The 15,801-nt window shown below is 40.8% G+C and overlaps 1 protein-coding gene across 1 annotated transcript in view; it reads left to right on the top strand.

Moving 5' to 3' along the window:
- Positions 1-15,575, top strand: part of LOC308084403 (exostosin-1a) — a 173,252-nt gene extending 157,677 nt beyond the window's left edge. Inside the window, exon 12 of the transcript XR_013933083.1 lies at positions 15,564-15,575. The gene's annotated coding sequence lies outside the window, so the exon portion shown is untranslated. The remainder of the gene's footprint in view (positions 1-15,563) is intronic.
- Positions 15,576-15,801: the final 226 nt, after the last annotated feature.

The following is a 15,801-nucleotide window of genomic DNA, read 5'->3' as shown; positions in this document are numbered from 1 at the left end:
ACATCTGCCCTCTGATTGACCATTGCTTGACTCTGTCTCTGTTCATTTGCATAAAGATTGTTGAACTTTTCTCAATTATCATAACTTTTTCGGCTGCAATTGTGTCATCATGCATCTCATAGCTTACATGTTGCTCAGTGTAGCCAAGCTGCCATTGGAAGTTTGTTCCATTCATTACAAACTTTATGTATATTTGATATAGATATATTTCCTGATATTATTTAAATGTAATTGCAATTCATGTGTAGCTTGCACTAAAGAATTTCACCCACTCTTTGGGTTGAGTTGAAGTTGAAATGAATGACTGCAGGCCGCTTTGTCACTGCTGGTACGTGCAGGATTGTATTGATGGCCACTGAGCAGCTCCACTGGTAGTTGGGGCTTAAGGGCCTTGCTCAAGGGCACTTCAATGGCAGGTATTTTGGGTTGTGCAAGTGTTGTCCAAAGGACTGCCATGCTCAACTCACTAGACTTGGCTGCAGATTCTTAAACATGCATAACCAAAAAATGAAACATCCACAACCAATAAAATATATTTTATAAAACGTATTTTAATACATGGCAGCAGTTAATAAACTAGCGGGTTTCTGTATGTCTGTTACGGTACCATTACTTTTCAGGAAATGGAAAACAAAAACTGTGATCCAATGTAGTTTTTTAAAACACTTGTCATTGGTTGCCACCTTCAATCTGGCGTCCATATTAGTCATTATAGGCTTACATTTTGATAACAAATTAATACAATTTCAAATATTAGCGCAATATGACATCTCAGTAGTTCAGTAGTACGTAATCCTCAAATTATAGCTATACAACATAAAACAAAAAAGAAAACCACAAACGGTAGGTTAGAAAGTAAATTGTAAGGCTCAAAATATCACAGGAGCTGGGTGGGATCCACAGTGTTTTTACATTACAAGAAGCAATTCAACACCAATTCCTCATTTAATCCTTTAGGGAATTCAGTCTGTAGAGTGTGAATCCAATATGTCTGTCTCTGTAAGAATAATCGTTCCCTGTCCCTTGCTCTTTTCAGGGGATTCACCACCTCAATGCCTTGAAATCTCAGCCTATAGACGACCTCATGCCCTGTGGCATTGAAATGCCTGGCTACAGCCAAATTTTCATCATGATTTCTAATGTTACTCTTATGTTCAGAGACTCCAATCCTCTATTCTCTCTTGGTTTTGCCGACGTAGCAGAATCCTCACAGACATTTCAAAAGATAAACGACACACTTGGTCCTACATGAGATCCTCCCCCTTACCTTTTTACCTTTATCTTTTTTTTTACCAGTGTGGGGGTGTAGGAAAGAGTCACCCTGAATCATGGCATTACAGTTAACACAGTTATTATAGGCAAAGTTCCCTAAGGGTAAGGTGGCCAAGAAATGCTGAGGTTGTGGGTATTTATAAAAAAAAAAAATATATATATATATATATATATATAATTTCTTACCAACTTATATCTCAGATTGTTACCACATTTATTAGCAAAAACAGGAGTTGGAAAAAGCCTTTCCAAAGGCTCACTTGAAAGTACAGTAAATGATGACTTTGAGGTACGCAGACTGGTCCTATACACCTCTTGGACTGTGGACATGCTATTGAACAGTTTTTTTCAGGTCACATTGCTCCATTTCTCGTCTTTCATATTCAGACTACAAATTCTCTTTAGTCTCAACAACTGACTATTAAGTAACCTTCTTTTTGAGATGGATGAAAGCTGGTGTAGTGTCTTCCAGGATAATGTCTAGGTTTCATCCCATTCTTCTTTTATGGTCAAGAGCAGGGTCAAGCTCCACCACAGCCGTACCTGTTGCCGGCCAGCACCACCTCATCTACTCACCGCCCTGCTTCATTCCTGCCTGCTTTTACCACAGCAGCAGCAGCCTGACTCCATACTTCTTCCATTGCCTGCTACTAATACATTCTTCTTGCCCCTGCCGCTGGTCACAAACACATCTCTACATCAGTACAAGCAAATCCTCAAATTCATCTTCTACAGCTTGCGATCCAGCCAGCCAGCAAGGCAGCTAGGCAGAAGACAGTCCTTTTGTTCATCGTTTTTATCATTTAGACCGGCTCAGACCACATTTTTCTCACATGATTGTTATTTGTATCTTTATCAGGGTTATTTGGAATCCCGGTGCTGCAGGTGATGAATAACTGCTCATACTGATGACAATAATTTATTTGATTTCTGTTTGAGTGGATGTAAATTTTAGTTGCTGGCACTTGAGTCATACTATTTAACATTGTAAACCGCATTGGTTTTATTTTAACATATACTCTTTATTGTGCTGCATTGTCTGTTGTTTTTTGTTGGATTTAGTAGACAGATGGAGCTGTTTGTTTATACAAAACAAACACGTTTTTGAATGTGATTCACAGCCATCACCGATTCCTTGGGGATACGTCATGTTACCTGTTACCTATCCACTTCGTGCCTTGTGGCACATAAAGGGATATGTCATGAATTGTCTGCTAATGCCCCTGAGTTTGGAAGTGACAATGACAGCTTCACTTATTTTCTGGAGGGAATCTTGTAGAAACCTGTGGGCCCACACATGTCCCAGACACAGCCAACACACGGTTCACAATTTAATTAGCTCTGCTAGGTCTGTGTTTGTCTGTCAGTCCGCAGCTGATCTCGCAAACTAGTGTCATATTTATTGTGCATGCTGCCAGCAGGCCAAGGAGCTAAATTCCTAAGTATTGTGTGTCAACGACAACTATGTTTTCTCCTCATGAGATGAGCTAAGCCTGGAAACGATGTTGGGCACAAGCCAAGCCGAGGTAGGGCATGCCTCCTGGCGGAGATTTGCACTCTTCTGAGGGCACCTTAGTTTAATTCTATTATCTGTGACTGCCTAATGATGTTATTTGATGTTGCTGTCATTTCTCCTGTAGCCACTAATTCATTATTGAATAAATGAAAGACGCTAATTCTAGGGCCTAAAATAGTCAGGGAACACATGGAGAATGCATGCTCAAAGTAATGATAATTAATTCCCTTAAAGGTTAAGACCACTCACATCTGTTCTGGTGTAGGTGGATTGGAGGGTTTTCATGTCATAACAAAAGCCTAAAATAGCCTAATCATGGCTTGTGTAACAATTCATCTTCATCCTATAATAAAATACAAAGGTATTTGTACTGAATGCTCCTGAACCCTCATTCTGAATTATGGTAATAGCTAAGTATTGACTGTGTCCACAGGTAGAGGGCATGTCTTTCAGGTTATCTCTTGTCTGTCCATCCATCTGTCCATTAGTCCGTCTGTCGTACGTACGTATGTTTGTCCGTCAGTCCCATTCTCGTGAATGCGATATCTCAGGAATGCCTGGAGGGAATTTCATTACATCTGGCACAATCGTCCTCTTGGACTCCATGGAGTTGGTGGTCAAAGGTCAAACTTCACTACATTTGAGTCTGGACAGACATGGGTGTAAACTTCAACTGGTTTGCGGAGGCATACAACTGTGATGCAATATTAATAGTTTTTTTCTGTTACTCTGAACATTTAATTATGCTCCCATAAACTATTACTGCAACCAGCATGGTCTTTGTCAGGAAAACTGAATCGTTTTGCTGACGAAGACTGTGCTCTATAAATGCAAGACCATTTAACAAGACCATTTAACTCAATTTGTGGACAGTTTTTTCTAGTTGTAAGTTGCTGATTTTATCCTGCACCTGTTCCCAATTTGGGCTGGATGTGCAAACTATAATACCTCTTTTACTCTGAACATTTCTAAACTAGGATGTCCAAAAATTACCACGGCGCTGTAGCTAGACTGACATGACCTTGTTTGAATGCACTATTCTGTAACATCCACAAATGATACAATAAAATGTCACAATCAACATGGGCCTTATACTACAGGCAAAGTTTCACCTAGGGAATAGAGAGAGACTCTCTGATAACAGAAAACAAAAAGACAGACATTTATGAAATGAACAAGAAATGAACAACCTCATTGATGGACCTGAATGGAGTCCCCATGGATGAAGAGATGTAACACCTCAACAAAGGGATAATAATACAGCTCCCTTCATTACTTTCAGCAGAATAACAGGCTCCTCTCTCCCCCCAAAAAGTTTACAATGGATTTGTTGGCAGCGGGTGAAAAATAATTGGAGAAAAGCAGGCAAATTGCATTCTTCCAATGTATCAGCGTTCCATCCAGACGGGTGGAAACAAAAGTCCCACATCACAATGTCTGAGGGATAAATCCACTATCAGCATTCTTCTACAGGCAGAATCCCAAACGACCCCCTTATAGAGCATTGATAAACTGTCACGTTTCTAGCTGTGGTATTAGAACAAGTGATGGCATCAAAATTCTTCTGTCGTGTGGCTTAAGCCTGGTTTATACTTGCAACGGTTGTAACGGTGTCGCATATCAAGAATAGCATCTACTGTACAAAATAAGTGTGTCACAGTGCAACATGGTGAGCTTGCAGATCTGCTATTTCTGTGTGCTACAGAAAGTACAAGTAGAAATCAGGCGCAAGACTCTAGTTAGCTTTCTGATGCAACGGTCTTTTGTGATCGAATCGAAACCAAAGTTAAGTTTTTGAAACCAAAGTTACGTTTTTGCAAACATATTGAGCATTGATCACCTAAAAGGCCCATGGTAATGAGGCATTGAGTGCATTTCCTCATTACACTGGTGCGGTTCCTTGAATGTAATGACTACAGGCACTTGAAAATGCATGCAATATTTGATGGTATTAAGTCAAGATAACGTGAGTTTAATTATCGCAGAGCAAAGATAAGTATCTCTATAAAGAAATCGAGCAAAAGTGATTACGTTGCTGTTCTTCCTATAGTGATCACATACTGAACAGCTCCCTAGGATAATGAATTAATGATTGAGATGAATGAAGATAGAGTGAGTCATGTATTCACATACTAATTGTGTAGGATATCATTTAAATAATAAAGAGAGCATATGTTCTTGAGTCATGTTCCAATTATTAAGGAGGAGCTTTAAACCTTTGATAGCAAGCCAAGAAAGGACAAGGTTTAGGCCTTTGATCCAATTCAATATTTACATGACTTACATGAATATTTTATCATAATAATTAAGTGCAAGTGATAAGGAGGCAGAAATGCAAGAAGGTTGTTTTGTATTTTCAATGGGTCCACAAGGGTAAAATTCCCCACTGTATTAACGTGACTTTGAGATGAAGCAGACACACACACATACACTCATATGCACAGTTGCACACATATATGCACACACATGCACACCCACACATGCACGCGCGCACACACCAGGGTTGCATTGCTCATGGGTCGGCCTAACACGCTGTGCAACAACCTTTTTGAACAGGAGCACGCGCAGACACATGCATAGATTTAAAACAACTTTAAATTCACACCTCAACAAAGTTTACAAAGGCTCCCGACTCACACCAGGTGAATTAACATAGGAATGAGCCTAGATGCATATCAATTGTCCATTATGTGACCTGTAGTGTAGGTGTTAAGCGACGTGCGCGTCACGTCATTAAAATAGAGTGCAACCACGTTCCAATTCAGCAATGCAACACTGGCACACACACACACATACCCACACATGCACGCACATGCACACACATACACATGCACACACACATGCACACACACACACACACACACACACACACACACACACACACACACACACACACACACACACACACACACACACACACACACACACACACACACACACACACACACACACACACACACACACACAAACACACGCTTGTCTTACTACTTTTTGGGGACGTAAAAAGCTATTTTCTAATTACAAATGACATTTTACTTAATCTGCTGGCAGAGCTTTATGCATTTTTTGCACTAGGGATCCTTCAAATGGGCTGAAGTTGGTAAGGGAACACAGAGTACCCTACTGCTTCCAGCTTTGGGTGCGAGTGTCTGACATGCTGTCAGCCACTCTGTTGTTCCAGTGCTGGACCGATGATTCCCCCACAGCCAGTTTCCGCTGCATATGAACTGGGTCAGACCAGCACCACAAGTCTAGACCCGGAGGCAGTTAGTTCTCATCTTAAATGGGAAAGTATTAGTGGTTTGTCTTGTGTATAGTATAGTCTTGTTTATTTTTTTTGTTCTGTCTGTATGTTTGTTATGTATAGTAGGATTTAAAATGAACAGCCAGATCTGTGGGAGTAGAAAGGTTAGCGGGTCAGATGAGAGAAACGTGCTCATGTAGCCAAGGGAAGAGTGAAATCTTTGCGGGTGGGGCCTATTTAAAGGAAATGCTCAAATCTAAGCCTCTAAGCTAGTGGTTCTCAAACTTTTTCATGTCAAGGACCCCCAAATGTATTTTGACCCATCAGAAAATATTTTGTGCTAGGGTCCGCCATACAATATTTTTGTTGTTAAAAATATCAAAAGTGTTCCTCAAAGGACAAATGATCTCAGGAGTCATGTGATAATGAGCGTCAAACAGGGTTTTGAAACTCCATACTGTTTTCCTGCAATTGGCTTCCACAATTAGTGGGAGGTGCCTATTTCCTAATTTGTATCATGAACGCAACATCCATTCAGTAGGAATTGCATGTTGAAGGCAAGGGCCTCTATAGAGTGCACCTTCAAAAGCACTTTCACTTCTGCCCATAGGGGTCACCACAAATGCACCACAATTGCAAAACAATGTTTGTCATAGAAATGCTATTTCCCCTATAGCAGCTTCCTTGGGTCCTGATTACTGCAGGATGACTTACACTGTCCTCGCTAGGTAACCAACCCAGCCTGGCAGAGATATGCACTCTGTGGAGTGTCCCTTTCTAGTTGTCAGTTACGTACCTGTTAGGCGACTTGGTGTGTGCTGTGAAAGGTGAGTGAGACTTTCTGCCTTGCTGGCGGGACAGACATCACAGACTTGTTTTGATTATTGAATGATTTGGCTAACCTTTGGTTTTGTGCTCCAATGGGACCTGTGCTGGGGTTTGTATGTTGTTGGGTGTGGTATTCTCAGTAGGATACTCCTTACCAGATCAGTAAAAAGGTGCTGGCAGCATAAACATCTTAGTCATTGCTATACATAATCAAGGTTTATAACACCTTAATCACAACCACCCAACCCTATCCATAATCATTTAACCCTGACCGTAACCTCAAAATACCTATCTATAAACCTAAAATTAAACCTAACCTTAACCCCTCGCCTTAACCCTAAACATGCCCCCTAAATGCTTACTCCCAATCCTAATAGTTTTGTAAACCTAACTCCAACCTTCATCTTGTTTACATTTTCTTTTTTTTAGGGGGCAGCGATTCAGGAGTCCCGAGTTGGTGTTGGCTAGTCCAAGGATGTGTATGCATGCATTTTCTACCATAAAAATGTCCTATTCCTCATGGGTTCCTCGAGGTTCAAGGTTTCTGCACCCGGTTTGATCCATGGCTTCTCCTGGCAAGTGTCCTTGAGCAAAACATTGAACCCCTAACTGCACCCGAGAAGGTTGGTACCATGCATGCTTTGCCTCCTGTCTGTGTTAATGGCTGAATGGAATGGATTTTTTTCATTTCATTTCATTTATGAGGACCACAAGGTTGTTTTTTTAAATGTATTTTACTATCCATGTGGTCCCCACAAAGATTTTAAAAGAAAAGACACAAACACGATATTCTTTTTTTGATTTGCCATCCAGCATGTCAGACTGCAGTGTGACTGTGACAATGTAATGTTCCTGGACGTTTTTCCTCTATTGCAGAGTCACCAATAGATCCTACCAAATTCCTGTGGAGCTATCTAGGCCCATGTGGTGTGGCCATCTGACAACGGTTGGAGCAGCTAGATATAGTTTGATTGGCAAGACTTTTATGTTGCCATTTAAAAACAACAGAATCAGCTTAATCATTTCAACTCTAAGTGATGTGAGCATGTTATCATGGTACATAAATAGGCCATTTATCACTGTCTGACAGTGTAAAAAGCGGTGTTAGTTAAGTGGCCATGGTTAGGGTTAGCCGTAGGTCCATTTTTACACTCTCAGTTAAATCAACACATAGATTTGATCACAAAACAAATTATCATAATAATAAACTATTCACAATGGGTAAAAACACTGGGGCAGACATATGTGATATTTGCATTCCTGTGAGCCTCCTGAGCCTAACAAAATAAGTATGAGAATCTGATGAGTGCTTATGTTCTCTGCCAAGGGAGCCGGATCACATTTCAGAATCTTGTGTTTACGGGGGGATGATAGAGACAGCAAGGAAGCGGAGTACCCCTGTGGTCCCAGACCCCAGACCAAGCTGAGAGTGGAAGAAAAGCATATCTGAGACTTAGCATTCAGAGTGGATAGTGTCTAATGTATGCTCTTGTAAGGCGGTGTCGTGCGGCGACAACACGTTGCCGACACGTTGTGAGCTTTTAGATTGCCCATTTTCAGCAGGTGTCACCGTCGTACATTGAAGTATAAATCGGGGATAAGACTGGGAATCAGTGAGCCCAGTTCTGCAACGATGGCAATGGTTATCCGCTACTCATCCAGACATTTAGTACCCTCTCTCTCACCCAGACCCCCTCTGGGGTTGGACTTGAAGAGAACAGTTGCATAAGATTAAAGGCACTTTACCCTTCCAAGATCAAAAGTTTCCAAAAAAACATCCAATATAGAAATAATGGCATGATGAAAAGTACAACAATGCCCCAAGCCACTAATAAAATGGGATATGAAAATGACTCGCAACCAATCAAATAGATATGAAAGTGGTAATTAAATCAAGTTAATTCAGGAGCACATCTCCTCCATCTGTTTCGGTAGGTGTTGTGGCTGGATGTTGCCTAATTTATACTTGGTTGTGTGAAGGAGTACAAATTGAGTTTATTTGACCAATTTTCACATCTTAGAGTTTAGAAGGAGGCATAAAAACTTCAGACAAACATTCATGTATTGGAGTAGAATATTCAATTGAGGTTTAACGTTATGAATATTTGTTATTAATACTGTTCCTAAAACTAAAGTTATATGGGTAAATGCAGACGAGACATTTCACGTTTGTGCAAATGTACAGTGACAGTGACTCAATTATTAGGCTATCATAAGGATTGTAATCATGGCCTCATTCTGTATGTACTATATGGCTTTGGTTAAGCCTCAAAAGTCTCTTTCAGAATTATATCTGTTACTCCATGTACAGTAAATGGGTGGTGAATTGAATCTATAATTATTTTATGGCCATAATGACTATAATATCCACTCTGACACCACTGGGAGTGTCAAGTGGCTTCTTAGTCCAACTATTAGCATTCCTACATACTGTACTTTGTGCTGGATGAGTGCATCAGCTAAATGCCTATTTTTGTATTTTATCTTTTAAAGGTCAAACTACATCTATGGTGCTTCTCACTCCCATGAGAAAATGAAATAAAGCATACTCTGACTGAACTTGGGGATGTACAGCAGAAAGCCTCGTAATCTTCCACCAAGACAGAGAGTGGTGTAGGAAAAGAAAGCACACACTACTAGCATCATCCACTTCTGATCCATTTTGTGCAGTGGAGAAGAATGGGAAAAGAAAATGAACACCTTGCCGCAACCCCAGCCTCAGTAATTCCGGGAAATAGAAAAAGAAGCTGAGAAATAACTCAGCAGTGAAGTCTTTAACAGGCCCCCATGCTGCGGCTGTGCTGTACATCTGCCCATGCACCTCTGTGTGTGTGTGTGTGTGTGTGTGTGTGTGTGTGTGTGTGTGTGTGTGTGTGTGTGTGTGTGTGTGTGTGTGTGTGTGTGTGTGTGTGTGTGTGTGTGTGTGTGTGCGTGCGTGTGTAGATGTGTATCTATGCATGCATTTGTCACTGCATGTGCTACTGTATACACAGGATGCCGCTGAATACATTATAATCTACTACTTTACATTCTAAGCACGGGTAGTAAATAAGTAGCCGAGGGGACGCTGAGAAGCACAGCGACTTGACGACTAATTAAGTTTTATGTAAATACTAAATGCAAGAGAATGGGCGTTTCACAGAGTGCACTTTCTTTTCATCAGCGGACGTGTGCACGTGAATACACGCACTCTCACCACACGCCAGCAGTATATCACAAAGAAAGTAATCAACAAGGACGAGAGAGCGAGAGAGAAAGGATAGCCTATAACCATACGGCTTCCCGCCTCCACCTCATCCATCTTCTTCTCCTTTCCTTCTCTCCATATAGTAGAGTTTTCTATACGAGACTTTCTCAGGTAGACGACACAAAACAAAGTAACCCAGGAGAGCTGAGCTGGTTTCCAAGGTAACCCCCTCCTCACCCCCACCCCTTTAGATCTAATGGCTAATCACCCCTTTAGCAAGATTTGAAGATCGGGCTTTGCTCTTACTTTCTCATTGTCATCACTGTCACCTCTCTCATCTCTACATGTTTTGTAATCACTCTCGGTCTTGTTCTCTGTCCCTTTCATAAATCTCTTTTTTTCTCTCTCGATCACCATCTCATTTTCGAGATAATGTCTTGCTCGTTCTCTTTCTATCTGACTCAGCTTGTACTGAGGTAACCCTGTCTCTTCACATAGCCGTCCAGGGGTGTAGGAGTGAGTTAGTCATTGGGGGGGACACATATCTACTGCCCGGCCCCTGCCGCTGCCGCCCGCCCACCCCCAAAATAATAGCAGAAATGTTCATTGATCACCAGAGCCAGCTATGGTTATTATTAGACATGCTAGCCTCATTAAATGTGTGAATTAAATACACCTCTTCACTCCATGGGATGATAGGAAGCATCACCACAATGATGCTGGTGTCTGCGACTGATGATGTCAAGTTCGTGAAGGTCAGTGATGACCCTAAACAAAGTAATACTTTCACCTTTTTCTGTTTGTCTGTCTCTCTCCCTCCCTCTCTGCCTGTCTGTGTTTTTGTGACCATTACCTCCTTGCTCCTGCATGGAGTCGACACATTAATAACCACGTCACACACAGTACATGTTCAATAGCAATTTGTCATACATCTTATTTCCTGTGTGTGTGTGTGTGTGTAGCCTACACATTGGTACGGACATTTATTTCCTTGTTAAACGTACAATCAATTTGCGCTTGCATGACTGCACGCACCAAGACCCTTCCACCTTTATGTGTTCAAAGCAGAACAGAACACATCATTACTAAACCATTGTAAGACCTCACCTGAGACCCTCTCCTGTCTTCATTCTGCTGCTGTCTTCCTGCTCCTAAAAAGAATAATACTGTCCGTTGCTGTATGATGCAGCTAATAGCCCTGAACGTCAATATAGCCCATTTTAAAACTAAAACATGGACTCATTAATACAATATAAGGCCTCGCCTTACGCAACCAATTCTTATCCCCAGCTTGTCAAATAGGGCTGCTTGGTCAAGTGCCTCAGGCGTCAACACCGCCCGGGCGCCTGGGGCACTCGCTCCTGTTCGCACTTGCACCTCGCAAGGGTGCGCCTCATGGGGCTCAAGCCCGCTTCAGTCGGCATGCCTGCCTTGTCTTCAAGTGATGTTAAAGGTCATGCATTTGTTTTAAAAACATTCTTTATTTCAATACATTTAAAGGTGAAAGTAAAACATTTTTGATTATCTTTTAACCCATTGGGACCTGAGGCTGATTCTACAAATGTCTTCTAAATCCTAACAGCTTTCTTCTGTTGCTATATCAGTGGTTCTCAAACTTTTTCATGTCAAGGACCCCCAAAATTATCATGTATTTGGCTGCAGACCAACATCTCAAAAGATTTTGTTGCAGGGACCACCAGAAGCAAAGATTTGAGTAAAAAAAATTCGCTTAAAAAAATAATATATATATTCAAAGATGTATAAGTTTTCACGATTTTTCAAAAATAGCAGATCTACAAGCACTGCATAGCAAAAATCTAAAATGACACAGATGCTTTCCCGGTTTTAATAGGTTAATACAACATTAGACACGTAACGGATAATAGCTAATACTAATAGCTAATAGTCTAATTATCGATGCCATGGGATTTTCATAAAAGTGCATTAGACTACCACGTATTAAGTCAGTGGTCCTCAAACCTTTTCATGTCAAGGACCCCCATATTAAGCATTTGGCCTCTGCTTTGCTGCTCACCTGCATTCTGAAATGACGTATATTCAGAGCAAAACTATTTTGACTGACTGTTGCATATTGTTGACTTGTGAGATAAGCTTTTTTTCCAACTCAAACTTATGAAAGAGTGCCTTAGCACCATCTGAATGGACTACTCGAAACTGCAGTCGAGTACCACATTTATCACTGATTGAATTACTCCAAGAAAACTGAAGAGTTTAATACAGCCACATCAAGACAATACAAGTCAGAGTGAGTCAACCTATTATTTGATTATGCAAGGGCCTGTGTGTGTGTGTGTGTGTGTGTGTGTGTGTGTGTGTGTGTGTGTGTGTGTGTGTGTGTGTGTGTGTGTGTGTGTGTGTGTGTGTGTGTGTGTGTGTGTGTGAGAGAGAGAGAGAGAGAGAGAGAGAGAGAGGGGTTGTGTCACTGTGTTCTGCTACATCATTTCAAAGATGACAAAATGAATATGAAATGTTGTTGAAAAGATACAAGAGACTAATAATATGAAATAATAATCAGCAATGCTCTAAAAAGATGTGTTACGTGCATTCACACCAGAGATGTGTTAAAAATAACCAGGTCTCTTGAATCACAGGAAACGTGTCACTTTGTTGAATTGACACCGAAGTTTGTTTCAACTTTTTTTTGGTGTGAAACACACCTTTACCACTCTCAGTGGTCATTATAAAGGTTTTATTTTGAAATGCAAAAAAAAGAAAGAAAGCTGCAGTGTTTACTTTTATTTTATTTTATTAATTAAATTTAAGGCGGGTTTTAAAAATCACAGGATTACATAAATGTTGTATTGCCAAGAAGGAAATGTGTTATTTCAGAGTATCTGCCACCCACATTCAACCAGTGCACAGTTCCTCGTTCATTCTAGAGCCTCTATCTATTCCATAATACTGTATTGTACTGTAAGACCCTTGCACACATCACCTACCAAAGGCACCTCATAGTGTGCTATTGTTTAACAAAGTCAACAATTTATAAAAGCAATATAATAAAAATACCCAGCAAAACACAGGCAACAACAAACAATACTATAATTCTACATGTTCGAAAAGGAGTAGGATGAAGTATAACACGTATCTAATCCTACCCCTTCATCCCTCGTACCTCAGCGTCATCGCTTGACGTCCAGCAGATGTTAAAGTTAGTTATCGTAGACTACTATTTATAATTGTACTATGTTTTATTATTGTATTTCTATTTACTATTATTACTATTGTTTATTATGTCTATATGCCCTGCTGCAACAATGTTGAGGAACTGAAACCTAAATGTTGTAACTGTTGTTACCAATATTGGGAGGACATGTAGACCCTGTCCCCCCTGCTTCCTACTTCCCTGGCCAGCCTTTATTTGCCCTGGGTGAGGGGAATGATAAACGGAATGAGAGGGTGCAAAGCCATATCAGTCCTAGAGCTGATGAAAATTATCATCCCAGGGGTTGATAGCTGACCAATAGGTGCAAGCTAAAGTGCTGTATTGTCACCGCCAGCGACCTTGCTGCAGAAGGAACTCAACATGTCAAGCTCAGCCGCTAAACATGGTTAGACTACTGCAGTTGATTTGGTATACTGTATAGAATTCACAGTCAATTTCAAGTGCAAAAAGGCTACAATGCTTTCAATTATTTGCATTCTTGTTTAGGCTGCTTTGTTACTTGTACAGCAATCTGGGAACCCATAGCCAAATGAGAAGGAAAAACAGCGCCCTCTGCTGTTTGTACTATCTCACTTGGCTCTGGGACAATGACGACGGAGCACCCGTGCGCAAGGAAACCGGGGTTTTGGTCTGCCTTCAGCGTTTCACTTCCGGTGGTGCGACTATGTTTTCATTCCCACTAACAATATTTCTACACGGAACACTAACACCACTTCTCCCAGAGAACATGGATCGTTTTGGTTATAAGCCCACTTGTTTCTATGATAAAAGAGCAAGTTAAAATGTGAATATCTTTTCGTGGTTTTGTCTGCTCCGCGGACGCTATTGTTAAATTAGTTTTGGTTGGTTTCGAGTGGGGAAGGATCGGCGGACACGTAAATCCCGCCCACTACATTTGATTGGGTAAAGCGCGGCCTGCTTCCTGATCTGAAGGCACGCCCACTTGTAGCCCAGTGTGTACACGTTATGACGAACCTTCACGACAGATTCCAACGCAGAGCAGAATCTGTTCTTGAGAGATTACTTGTACAGAGGTCCTTTCTTTCTAAAGGCAGCAGGCAGTAAGCCTAATGGCATCTCAGGCTTCCAATTTGTGTGCATCCTAATGAGTGTGGCCATGTGCTGTTTGCAGAGGTTCCCGGCAAGCCAACTGAAGGTCACCACGGCACCCCAGCAGATGTTAAAGGCAAATTCAATTGCCATGATAGTTGATCACGCACGCACGCACGCACGCACGCACGCACGCACGCACAGACACACACAGAGAGAGAGAGAGACATATTGTACAACTTTTGGTGTGGTTTCTTTTGTATGAAAAACAAAACAATCTTTTGGCACAACAATACGTTAAATGTAGGCTACTGGCATTCAAAATGCATTTTCACAGACTTTTATGATTGGATTCCACTTCCTTAACCATGTGCAGAATATTTTTGTGCTGATCTAGTTAGCTTGATTTACTATGTCTCATGAAAAGCTTTCATCACTGAGAATGAGCGAGTGTCAGTCAAGCAGTGTAAAAGGCGCCTGAGTTCAGATAAATCACTCTACTGTGCCTGTCTGGCCTGGAACATGAGCATTTACCACAGATGAAAATAAAACAGCATGAATGTTGTCTTCAGAACAACTCCACTCTAGATTTCACATGTATTTCTGATTTCTAGATTTTTTTTAGCTGCTTATGTTATTATCATTATTATTAACTATTTATAGCCACACTTTAAATTTACAATGAGCTTTAAATGATATAACTGCTGTACCTTTATTATCCCGCGGGGGAAATTCAGTCGCCCAGGGGCGGCACAGCAGTTAAGGTTACAGAGTTACAGGTAAAGAGTAAGGAAAATTAAAAATACTGTCGTGTACAGCAATACAAGGCAAAAAGAAAAACAAGAAGCATTAAAGGATCTACACCATGAATTTAAAAAAAATATTTGATATTTAATATCATATGGTGTATGTCCCTCAAACCTTTTTCAAAAGGTTTGAGCCTAAATCATCACTCAGATATACTCATCCCAAGTCAATTGTCTCTGGCTTATACAGCACTTTCAGCTGCAATACCAAAACGTCCTCTTGGGCAGGGGGGGCTACTGAGCAATTCTGTCTGTTAATAAAAAAAAATATTAAAAAAAGAAAAAAAAAAATGGAAAAATTCTGCATAAAAAGAAGCATCTAAGAAAAATACAAAATTGAAAAAAAAACACTTTGAACATTTTTGAACAATTCCACCAAGTGTTTGAGGTGCCTGTTTCACCCACTTCCGGGGGGCGGAGCCAAAATCCGAGCCCGAAGTATTTGTTCGTAGACCCCCACTTAGGGGGGGTAGAAAAAGTTTCGGAGCGATTCGGGCACTTTTCATTTAACATTGCAACGCAAGTGACATCACTTGCGTTGCACATTCTGAAATGGCCTGTTCAGACACGCCCATTCTGAAAATCTCTGAAATGAGAATGAACGACTGAATAAAAAAAAAAAAGAGAGACACTGGGGAGCCCAAAAAAAAAAAAAAAATGAAATTCATGGTGTAGACCCTTTAATGTTAATGGTTCGACAAGCTGGACTTT

This window comes from Gymnoscopelus braueri (genome assembly GCF_963280865.1).
Source record: "Gymnoscopelus braueri genome assembly, chromosome: 4".
NCBI classification, from domain to species: Eukaryota; Metazoa; Chordata; class Actinopteri; order Myctophiformes; family Myctophidae; genus Gymnoscopelus; species Gymnoscopelus braueri.
This window is presented reverse-complemented; position numbering and strand designations above follow the sequence as displayed.